This window comes from Mobula birostris, chromosome 3, assembly GCF_030028105.1.
Source record: "Mobula birostris isolate sMobBir1 chromosome 3, sMobBir1.hap1, whole genome shotgun sequence".
Classification (NCBI taxonomy): Eukaryota; Metazoa; Chordata; class Chondrichthyes; order Myliobatiformes; family Myliobatidae; genus Mobula; species Mobula birostris.
The window spans coordinates 15,514,381-15,526,924 of NC_092372.1; the positions used below are offsets into that span (position 1 = coordinate 15,514,381).

A 12,544-nucleotide genomic window follows, 5' to 3' on the forward strand; every position below is an offset into this window, starting at 1 on the left:
TTTATTGTTTTGTTTTAAGAATCTATTTCATTACATAAAGTAATTTCATAATAGTCTCCAAGAGTTGAACATTTATTCTGTTGAATTTCTTTGTTCTGGTGCGAATGTCAGCAAGAAAACAAATCTCAGAGTAGTATATGGTGACATATAAGTACTTTGATAATAAATTTACATTGAACTATAAGCTGATATTGTTAACTATATGAAGATTTTTCTGTTGATTTTACCTCCTCCCAGCATGAGACAGTGTAGTCTGTCATGATGTGCTCTGGCAATCTCAGAACCCAAATGTGCAGGAAAGACTGTCTCTTATGTAGAGATGGCGATGAGAGCTTATTGATAATTATTCAAAAAGAACATCGGTGGCTTGGCAGAGCGACTCCATGAGGAGTAACATTCTCAAAACTAGGACCCTGCAATTAGCTCTAATGGGGTATCTGCTTAACTAATACGAGTAATGTAATTTGTGAGCCTATCAAAATAAACTTAACAAGTTTAAACAGGAGGCACTACAAAGAGCATTACAAAGAGCAAATCGCTCAAGAAAATCCCTTGGAAGGTTAAACAATTAATGACTATTAAACAACAATTAACCTATTCAGGTGCTCTAAAAACCTCTGAGCCCAACACTCTCCAGTGCCCTGCACAGGCCAGAAGAGCTCATTACAGTATTCATGACAAGGAAACAGAAATGTGGTCTGTGATAACCATTCTGTCAGATGGTTAACTCTTATTGTGAAATTCAGTTTATTTTGGACATGTAATAATGTCATATGTAATATGGAGGATTTTGCTATTGATTTCAACATGTATCCTGTTACTAGAATTCTACTCTATTACAATATTTATATATGGTAGTATATATTTATTTTTATATATAATTATATATTATATTTTGCATTTTTAGAAATTTTCAGATTGCAATAACATTCTGCATATTGCTTTTGAAATATCCATGCAAATCTGTCAGACACTGCAGAAAATGCCATACAGGTATACGGGAAGGAACATGAGATGGGATTGCGCTATTTGAAGTTGCCTTCGACTTCATCTACTGAATAGCCTTCATCTGTGATGAAGGGTCTTGGCTCGAAACATACATCTACTGTTTATTCCCCTCCATAGATGCTGTCTGATTGCTGAGTTGCTCCAACATTTTGTGTGTTAATCTGGATTTCCAGCACCTGCAGAATCTCTTGTGTTTAATTCTATGACCATAAGATTTTTAAAACAGCTACTATTAACTTTCTGAATTACAGAAAGCATTCTCTGTTAGAGCTGTTAAAGTTACTGAAACAATTTCAAAGGATAACCCATAATCCAGTGGGTAACATATAGTACAGGCATTCTTTACTAACAGCATACAATTTGATATTTAGCAGACACTGAGCAGGAAAGGTGGACGTCAGCATTCTTGGCTACTCTCTGTGGCTTCGAGGTAGAGGGAAAGTGAGAAGATGATTTGTGAACAGCCTGTGCAGACATTGCATGAAACATGCCTAGAAAATGAATTAAAAAGAAATAAGTCAGTTCCTGTTGGCATGAGATGCTAAAATTCAAAATAATATCAGCCCAACACTTAGTTTTTTTTATATACCCCACCTTTTGCTGTTTAATGCATCAAAATTATGGATCAATGACAATAATGTTTCTTTATATTGCAAGAAAGCAATTTAAAGTTCAAAGTAAAATGTATTATCAGAGTACATACATGTCACCACAAAAACACTGAGATTCTTTTTCCGCAAGCATACTTTGCAAATCTACAGAACAGTAACTGTAAGCAGGATCTGTAAACTAAACATCAGGAACTGTAAACAATCCGTGCAAATGCAGATAATAAATAGCAATAAATAACAAGCATGAAATATCAAGATTAAAGAGTCCTTAAATGGGTGTAGTAATCCCCCTTTTCTTCCAGAGCCTAATGGTTGAGCGGAAGTAATTGTTTTTGAACCTGGCAGTGCGTATTCACAGGCGGTCTCCCATCCAAGTACTAACCAGGCCTGAGCCTGCTTAGCTTCCGAGATCAGACAAGATCGGCGTTTTCAGGCTAGTATGGCCGTAGGCACCAGGGCACCGCTCCCCTCAACACTTCAGCGGCATGCAGCCACTCTCAGCTCTCTCCCACGCTGCTCGTCTTTTACCTTCTACCTGATGGCAGCAGAGAGAAAAGAGCAGGGTGTGAAGGATCTTTGATGAAAGATGCCGCTTTTCTAAGGTAACGTTTTATCTAGGCATGCTCAATAGCTGGGAGAGTTTTATCCGTGATCTACAGGGCTGGATCCACTACCTTTTGTAGGATTTCCTGCTCAAAGGCATTGGTGTTCCCATACCAGGCCATAGAGCAGCCAGTAGGCACACTTAAAATTCTACTACTTAATATTTATGGAAAAAGGCCAAGAAATAATAAGGCTCACTTAAACCTAAATTACCTTCACGGCCAACAATTCTGATATTCACCTGACCAGCCATGTATCCTCCAGTGGAAAGTATTATTGTTCAACGCCCACTATTACAGCTTGGGGACATTCCAGAGTTTGGAGTTCAATTGCAGTGCAGTCTTTAAGGAGTTTGTGCCTTCTCCCCTGAAGTGCATGCATTTCCACCAGGTGCTCTGGTTTCCACCCACAGTCCAAACAAGTACCAGTTAGTAGGTTGATTGGTCATTGTAAATTGTCCTGTGATCAGGCTAGGGTTAAATAACTCAGTTGATAGGTGGAGCAGCTTGTTGAGCCAGAAGGGCCAGTTCTGCACAGTATCTCCAAACTCACTCCTATAATAATAATATAGAATAATATTTAAAATCACTATTTATATTAAATATTATTCAACATAACTCATACAATTAGTCATCTGCTTTGACTCCTAGTCCAGCATCAGGCCAAATCTTAAATTCCCTTTCATTGTGTTCAAATGTATCCAAAGCCTATCCTTTCCTTTCTCTGTAATCTAGTCCAGGTCTACAGCCAAGCACAATGAGCTTCCTTCAATTCCCTTTTGGCATCTCCTTCTCCACTGATGGCCCTGCCTTCTTCAGCTCTTGAGTTCCAGAGTCTTCTCCCCACCTCTCCTACTCTTCACTTGCTTTCTCCTTTAACAGAGGCTTTAACCAAACTCTATTTAATTATTTAGAGAAACAGGCCCCTTCCAGCCTAACGAGCCACACTGCCGAGAAACCCACCTATTAAACACCAGCCTAATCACAGGACAATTTACAATGATCAGTCAACATACTCACCAGTATGGTTAATGAAGTTGATTATCACTGACATATATTCGGAGGCCACTTTATTAGGTATTCCAAAACACCTGCTTGTTAATGCAAATATCCAATTAGCCAGCCATGTAGCACCCATCTCAATGCATGAAACATGCAGACATGGTCAGGAGGTTCAGTTGTTCAGAACAAACATCTGAATGGGAAGAAATATGATCTCAGTGACTTTGACTGTGCAATGATGGTCTGAGACAGGTTGACTTGAGTATCTCAGAAACTGCTGATCTCCTGGGATTTTCACACACAGTTTCCAGAACTTGCAGAGAATGGTGCAAAAAAACAAAAAAAAAACATCAGTTCTGTGGGCAAAAATGCCATGTTAGTGAGAGAGGTCAGAGGAAAGTGGCCAGACTGGTTCAAGCTTATAGGAAGGTGACAGTAACTCAAGTGAACACACGTTACAATAGTAGAACGTGGAAGAGCATCTCTGAATGTACAACGTGTCAAACCTTGAAGTGGATGAGCTACAGCAACAGAAGACCATGACTGTGAATCTGTGGCCACTTTACTAGGTACAGGAGGTACTGAATAAAGTGGCCACTCAGTGTAGGGTGTGAAATGTATTGTTATTGTCGTCTTAATTATTTCCAAAATAAGCAATACAGCATCCAAAAAAATTTCTTCATGAATTCGAAATCTCTAAATGTGTAGGGCATTAGATGTAAAATTTGAAACATCATGATATTAACAACAAAGTGTCAGTGAAAGACTTGAATGCAGAGTTTGACAGATCTGAACTCACAACAGACTGTTGTATCTGTAATATTACCTAGTTACTCTGAAAAGAAACTATTTCAACACAAAACATATGACAGAAATTACAGAAAATGTCCCTATGAAAGCTAAAAGATTCTCCAAGGGGACCACAACCTTGTCGTTGGGCTTGGAGGCTTGTGTGCCTCAATGACCCAGAGAGCTATGTTGGCTGGAGTCAGGCCTAAGGGTAGGGTCACTCATGTTAAATAGGTCAAAGGGGAGAGGACAGGCTAAAAGTCGTCCATCAGTCCTCCAGGTTCAGGGGTTCAGCTCAAGGCTAACAACCCTGACTGGCAAAACAAAATTATTATGGAAACAGCAATGAAGAATCCTACATCTGAGTGCAATCATATTCCTGGATCTCCAACTAGAACTTGTATGACTGACAGTAATGAAAACCGAGAGGACGCTACTGACACGATGAAGGAAGCTGTGAACACCACCAGAGATGGAGGACCTTCATTGCTGCCCTAAACTCCAGCAGTGTAACGGGCAGTAAGTAAAATCAAAACATGGGAGAATGAATGATGGAAAGTTACAAACACAAACAAATTTGAAAGAACAATGTAACCTCAATTCCAGGAATATTTTCCTTAAGGTAGGGAAATCAGACCAGTACACAGTATTCCAGATGTATTCTCTCATCAGAATCAGGCTTATTATCATTGACTTATGTCCAGGACATCAGAGATATCCTCTTTCTTCAAAGAACGGGGTTTCCCCTTCCTCCACCATTGATGCTGCCTTCAGTCACATCTCCTCTATTTTCCAGACATCCATGCGCACTCCATCTTCCCACAGTGATAGAGTTCCTCTTGTCCTTATCTACTACCCCTCAAGACTTCATATCCAACATATCATTCTCCACAACTTCCACCACCTCCAAAGGGATCCTACCACTCACTAAGCATGTCTTTACCTTCCTTCCCATTTTCCACGTTCCGCAGAGATCACTCACTCTGTGATTTGTCTGTCTGTTCTTCCTTCCCCACTAATCTTCCTCTCGGCACTTATCCTTGCAAGTGACCAAAGTGCTACACCTGTCCAGTCACTCCTCTGTCACTCCCATTCAGGCCCCAAACAGTCCTTCTAGATGAGGCAAGACTTTGCCTGTGAATCTGCTGGAGTCATCTATTGTATCCGGTGCTTGTGATGAGGCCTCCTCTACATTGCTGAGACCCAACATAAATGCTTTGTCGTGAACCTCTGCTCCACCTGCCTGAAGCAGACCATCCTGGTGGCCCAACATTTTAATTCTCATTTTCATTCCTGTTCAACATTCAGTCCATGGCCTTCTCTTGTCCCATGATGAGGCCACCCTCAGGGTGGAGGAGCAACATCTTATATTCCATCTGAGTAGCTTCCAACATGTCGGCACGAATATCTATTTCTCCTTACGGTAAAAGAATTTTTTCCTCCTCCCTCTTTCTATTCCCCACTCTGGCCTCTTACATCTTCTCACCTGCCTATCACCTCCCCCTCGTGCCTCCTTCTCCCCTTTCTCCTATGGTCCACTCTCCTCTCCTATCAGATTCCTTCCTCTCCAGCCCTTTACCTTTCCCACATCACTGGCTGCACCTATCACTTTCTAGCCATCCTTCTTCCCCTCCCCCCACCTTTTTATTCTGTCATCTTCCTCCTTCCTTTCCAGTCCTGAAATGTGCCCCAGCCTGAAACATGGACTGTTTGTTCATTTCCATGGATGCTGCCAGACCCGCTGAGTTTCTCCAGCATTTTGTGTTACGTTGCTTTGAATTTCCAGCATCTGCAGAATTTATTGTGTCATGAAATTTGTTGTTTTGAGGGAACAGTACATTGCAATACAAGAAATACATTATAAATTATCATAAGGCATAACTGTTAGAAAATTAAATAAAATAGAGTGAAAAGAGAGCAAAGACAGTGAAATAGTGTCCATGGGTTCATTTTCCATTCAGAAATCTCATGGCAGAGGGGAAGAACCTGTTCCTAAAGTATTGAGTGTGTGTCTTCAGACTCCTGTACCTCTACCCTGATGGTAGTAACAAGAAGAGGGCATGTTCTAGGTGGTGGGATTCCTTAATGATGGATGCTGCCTTTTTGAGCCATCGCCTTTTGAAGATGTCCTCAATGGTGGGTATTTGAGGATTTCAACAAAATGAATTTTTTGAAATTTCAACACTGCAATAAAGATACTAACTGTCTACCCTATCTGTGCCTCTCATAATCTTATAAACCTCTATCAGATCTTCCTTCAACCTCTGCTGCTTCAAAGAAAACAACCCAAGTTTGTCCAACCTCTCCTTATAGCATATACCCTCTAATCCAGGAAGCGTCCTGGTAAACCTCTTCTGCACCCTTTCTAAAGCCTTCCTGTAATGGGGTGGCAAGAAATAAATGCAAAATCTTTTCAATCACTTTTAGGCTTCTGATTGCCTCCTGCCTATGCCCATCCCAATAACTTCCCTTGCTTTTTTGATCATATTGTTCTGCCATCCTCATTATCACTCTGTTTCCACACAGCCCCTGATGACTGGCTCTTCCATTCTGATCAGTAACCCTCTCCCCCAAGCTCCAAATCCCTTCTCCCAACCTCTCACTATCTCCAAGACCTGTCAAAGTAAACTTATTATCAAAGTGTAATATATACAGTGGCATGCAAAAGTTTGGGCACCCCTGGTTAAAATTTCTGTTACTGTGAATAGCTAAGCAAGTAAAAAATGACCTGATTTCCTAAAGGCACAAAGTTAAAGATGACACATTTCTTTAATATTTTAAGATTACTTTTTTTTTCTTTTCATCTTTCACAATTTCAAAATAACAAAAAAGGAAAAGGGCCAGAAGCAAAAGTTTAGACACCCTGCATGGCAGTACTTAGTAACACCCCCTTTAGCAAGCATCACAGCTTGTAAATGCTTTCTGTGGCCAGCTAAGAGTCTTTCGATTCTTGTTTGGGGGATTTTCGCCCATTCTTCCTTGCAAAAGGCTTCTAGTTCTGTGAGATTCTTGGGCTGTCTTGCATGCACTGCTCTTTTGAGGTCTATCCACAGATTTTCAGTGATGTTTAGATCAGCGGCTGTGAGGACCATGGCAAAACCTTCAGCTTGCACCTCCTGAGGTCGTCCATTGTGGATTTTGAGCTGTGTTTAGGATCATTATCCTGTTGTAGAAGCCATCCTCTTTTCACCTTCAGCTTTTTTTTTTACAGATGGTGTGATGTTTGCTTCCAGAATTTGCTGGTACTTAATTGAATTCGTTCTTGCCTCTATCAGTGAAATGTTCCCCATGCCACTGGCTGCAACACAAGTCCAAAGCATGATTGATCCATCCCCGTGCTTAATAGTTGGAGAGGTGTTTTTTTCATGAAGTTCTGCACCCTTTTTTCTCCAAACATACCTTTGCTCATTGCGGACAAAAAGTTCTATTTTAACTTCATCAGTCCCCAGGACTTGTTTCCAAAATGCATCAGGCTTGTTTAGATGTTCCTTTGCAAAGTTCTGACACTGAATTTTGTGGTGAGAACACAGAAAAGGTTTTCTTCTGATGGCTCTTCCATGAAGGTTGTATTTGTGCAGGTGTTGCTGCACAGTAGAACTGTGTACCACCACTCCAGAGTCTGCTAAATCTTCCTGAAGGTCTTTTGCAGTCAAACGGGGGTTTTGATTTGCCTTTCTAGCAATCCTACGAGCAGTTCTCTCGGAAAGTTTTCTTGGTCTTCCAGACCTCAACTTGACCTCCACCGTTCCTGTTAACTGCCATTTCTTAATTACATTACGAACTGAGGAAACGGCTACCTGAAAATGCTTTGCTATCTTCTTATAGCCTTTTCCTGCTTTGTGGGCATCATTTATTTTAATTTTCAGAGTGCTAGGCAGCTGTTTAGAGGAGCCCATGGCTACTGATTGTTGGAACAAGGTTTGAGGAGTCAGGGTATTTATAAAGCTCTGAAATTTTTTATCACATGGCCTTTCCTAACGATGATTGTGAACAAGTCATAACCCAAACAAGCTAATTAAGGTCTGAGACCTTAGTAAAGGTTATCTTGAGAGCTCAAATCTCTTGGGGTGCCCAAGCATTTGCATGGTGCTCCTTTCCTTTTTTTTCACTCTAAAATTGTACAAAACAAAAATAATACACCAATCTTGCTTAAAATGTTGAAAAGAATGTTTCATCTTTAACTTTATGACTTTTGGAGATCAGTTCATCTTCTACTCACTTAACTATTCACAGTAACAGAAATTTTGACCAGGGTGCCCAAACTTTTGCTTGCCACTGTATGTTACCATATACTACCAAGATTAATTTTCATACAGGCATTTACAGGAAAATAAAGAAATATGATGGAATTTATTTTAAAAAATCTATACAAAAATAAAAACTGACAGATAACTGATGTGCAAAAGTTCAAAGTTCAAGTTATCAAAGAACATATGTCACCATATACAATCCTCAGATTCATTTTCTTGCGGGCATTCTCAATAAACCCATAATGGAATAATAACCATCACCGAATGAATGAAAGACCACACCAACTTGGGTATTCAACCACTGTACAAAAGACAAAAAACTATGCAAATACAAAAAGAAAATAATAATAATAATAAATAAATAAGCAATAAATATCAGCAATAAAGTCCCCGACTATAACTTGAAATGTGTCAGGATGGACTGTTCCTTGTTGGAGATGGCATTATGCCATATCTCAAGCACATATAGTCAGCCACTGGTGGTATGGAAACTGTAGTCAGGATTATGGAGGAGAACTCCCTAGGTAAATAGGACAGCAATTGATCATTACATGTTCAAGGTCAGGGGAACACGAGTTTGACAAAACCGCCACATCGGAGCACCACCAAGAGTCCATCATGAAGCACATGCTTCCACCTTTTGCATTTTCCAAATCAGCAGTTTGGTCCATTTGGTATATTGAGAAGCCTTCTTGTTTGATTGCTGTATCTGCCGTGCTAGAAGAAAGCCACGGTTCACTCAGACATAGAACACAGTAATCTCTCATTTCCCTTTGATATTCAATTTTGCCCTCATGTCCTCAGTTTTATCCTCCAGTGACTAAATATTTCCAATGCCATATTCAAGTTTGCAGACCCACACCATTGTCCAAAGCAGAGTCAGAGGTGGTGATGGATCAGCATATAGGAGGAAGATTGAAAATTTGGCTGCATGGTGCCATAATCACAATCTCTTACTCAATGTCAGCAGGAATAAGGAGCTGATTATTGATTCAGGAGAAGGAAACCAGAGCTCCATGATCAGAGATGGAGAGAGCTGTCAACGTTTCAGGTAAAGTTCTTGAGGAGAACAGCCTGAACCTTTTCTCGTTCCACAGATACTGATGGACCTGCTGATTTGTTTCGACAATATATCTAAACGGTCATGTCGCTATAATATTCTAGTAACCTTGCTTCTAACGGAGAGCGCAGTTAGCAGTGTTGCAATCCAAACATTAGAACGCCCGGCGCGCAAAGGTCCTGAGGTAAGACTGTGAACGAAATAAATTAACAACGATAAAAATCTGTTTGCTAGATGGCGCGCAAAGTTCCTGAGGTAAAACTGTGAACGAAATAAATTTAAAACGATAAAAATCTGTTTGCTAGATAACGTTTCAGTTTGCAAAGTTGAGGAAAGAAGCAGACTGATCAACGGGCTGTTGCATCAGAGGTTTCACTCGTGTTCGGAGGCTAATTTGCCAGGGTGGTCGATATTTTCAAAACCACTCTAATTATCAAAGCACAAACAAAAGAAAATCCGCAGGCGCTGGAAATCCAAGCAACACACACTGAATGCTGGAGGGTCTCGGCCCGAAACCTCGACTGCACTCCTTTCCATAGTTGCTGCCTGGCCTGCTAAGTTCCGCCAGCATTTTTTAATTGCTAATTATCAAAGCAGTTCGATTCCTGCGTGCATTGACTCAAGTACTGTATGACCTGGTCTTGTTTGCTTACATTGTCACCTATTCGCCGTAAAATGTCACAAAGGTAGTTCTGCTTATCCTCGTTTGCATCATATTCCAAACTTTGCTACCTTAATATACGATGTTTTATTTTATGCACGCGCTATTTAAACTAATGGGAATACACGCATAGTTCGCAATAGACTATCTTAAAGCAAAGCCTCTGAAAATTTAAGCGCAGTTTTGCACGATTTTGCAATTAAAGTATTATTTTATAATAACAGGTTAAAGCAAAGAATTGGATAGTTTATATCTTTACATCTATGACAAAGCGGTGGCTAAACTCCCGGACATCTCTACGTACCGTTTTGTACTCTCCAAGCGATGAAAAATAAGATTACTGATCAAACTTAATCATATACGATGTTCTGAAGGGCATTGCTCTATTTTTATGTCCTCCTCTTAGGAACTTGTAATTGACACTCCGCACACGAGCTCTGCGAGGTCTCACACGGATCTCAAGTGATACACAAATATTGGGTGAGAAGAGGTGAGCGGGAGTAAGGACACTCGTCAGTATAATTTCAGGAGCCGCTGCTTATTCCGAAGAAATCAGCTCCTACCGTGTGATTTTGAACGTCGGCTCTTTTTCGTCTCCGTCTACACTCAGTGACTACTTTATTATGTACACCTGTATATCTGCAAATATCTAATCAGCCAGTCAGGTGGCAGCAACTCAATGCATTAAAGCATGCAGGCATGGTCAAGAGGTTCAGTTGTTGTTCAGATTAAACATCAGAATGGGGAAGAAATGTGATCCAAGTGACTGACTGTGGAATGATTGTTGGTGCCAGACGGGGTGGTTTGAGTATCTCAGAAACTGCGGATCTCCTGGGATTTTCATGCACAACTGTCTCTAGAGTTTACAGAAAATGGTGCGAAAGAAATCCAGTGACCTGCTGTTCAGTGGGCAAAAATGCCTTGTTAATGAGAGAAGTCAGAGGAGAATGGCCAGACTGGTTCAAGCTGACAGAAAGGCGACAGTAACTCAGATAACCATGTGTTACAATAGTGGTATGCAGAAGAGCATCTCTGAATGTACAACACGTCAAACCTTAAAATGGATGGAGTTCAGCAGCAGAAGACCATGAACATACACTCAGTGGCCACTTTATCCTGTATAGGAGGCTGTTGCAAGGTGGACGTGAATGGCGGACCCAAATGCACGACACAGACACTGAAGTACTAGGAACAGGACTAGGTTTATCAAGATAGCAAGGTGAGTCAGGAAGAAATGATGCTGGACATTGACACAGGCCCTGGACGAGACTAGGATTCAGGGCCTGGGCTAGGACTTGGACTAGAAACACAGGACTAGGAACAAGGAGCCTGGTCTAGGAACACGGAACTCCGGAACCAGAGCCTGGACAAGGACCCAGAACCCGGGTCTTGGTTGGGACTCTGAACCGGAACCCGGGTCTAGGCTAAGACTCGGGACTAGGATCTTGGCAAGGACAGGACATGGCTACAGGACAGGACGAGGTACCCCTGGGCTGGGCGAGGCACCAGAACTGAATGAGGACACGAAGCTCAGACTTGGACAGGGCTGGAACACGGCGCCTGGACTTCGTCTTGGAGCACAGGAACACAGAACACAGAGCCCGAGACCCCTCCTTGGGAACAGGACTTAGGGCCGGGGCTCCACACAGAGTCAGGACCCCTCCTTGGGAACAGGACGTAAAGCCGGGACTCATAAACAGAACACAGAGCCAGGACCCCTCCTTGGGAACAGGACTTAGGGCCGGGGCTTTACACAGAGTCAGGACCCCTCCTTGGGAACAGGACCTAGGGCCGGGACTCTTCTTTGACACAGACACTAAACACGAGGACATAAAGAGATAATTCCAAACTCAATGATAGATAGCTCCTTATCTTGGCGTGGCAAGGCTCAGATCTCACTCTGGCGGTTGAACTTGACAGGGATACTGATGAAGTTGCAGACGGAGGTCTCAGGTGAGGATTCAGATGAGAGGGGAGAGAGAAAACAGTCCAGTGACCAATCCCTGGTTTGCAGAGGTATTATGTGCTAGCCGGAAATGAGAAACAGGTGCCTCAACGGAACTGGGGAAAGCCAGAAACCTGGAAAAGGATTGATGGACCAGACTGTGAACCGGAATGCGGATCTCACGGACCAGACCACGACAGGGGCACCTAATAAAGTGGCATCCGAGTGTAAATGACAGGTGACTTCATATGTTTGTTTTGTTGTTTATATCTTTGTTTAGCTGTGGTTGCCTTGTTCAAAAGTTCAAGGGAATCCTGGGAGACCTCCAGCCTCCCTGATGGCCACATCTGCACCAGGTGCACCGAGATGCAACACCTCAGAGACCGTGTTAGGGATCTGGAGCTGCAGCTTGATGACCTACTGCTTATTAGGGAAAGTGAAGAGGTGATAGACAGGAGCTACAGGGAGGTAGTCATCCCTAGGCTACAGGAATCAGAAAACTGGGTCACTGTCAAGAGAGGAAAGGAAAATGCCCGGACAGTGGAGAGCACCCCTGTGGCTGTCCCCCTCAGCAACAAATATCTTGTTCTGGATGCTGTTGAGGGGCATGACCTGA

At 42.0% G+C, this 12,544-nt stretch overlaps 1 protein-coding gene across 4 annotated transcripts in view; it reads right to left on the reverse strand.

Moving 5' to 3' along the window:
- Nucleotides 1-10,339, reverse strand: part of alpk2 (alpha-kinase 2) — an 85,210-nt gene extending 74,871 nt beyond the window's left edge. For 3 of the 4 annotated variants that reach the window (XM_072251749.1, XM_072251753.1, XM_072251752.1), the window contains exons 1-2: nucleotides 10,288-10,339; nucleotides 1,958-2,154 (exon numbers count right to left, since the gene is read on the reverse strand). The gene's annotated coding sequence lies outside the window, so the exon portion shown is untranslated. Of the gene's footprint in view, nucleotides 1-1,365; nucleotides 1,500-1,957; nucleotides 2,155-10,287 lie in introns of all 4 variants that reach the window. The other variant, XM_072251751.1, reaches the window with a different exon arrangement.
- Nucleotides 10,340-12,544: the final 2,205 nt, after the last annotated feature.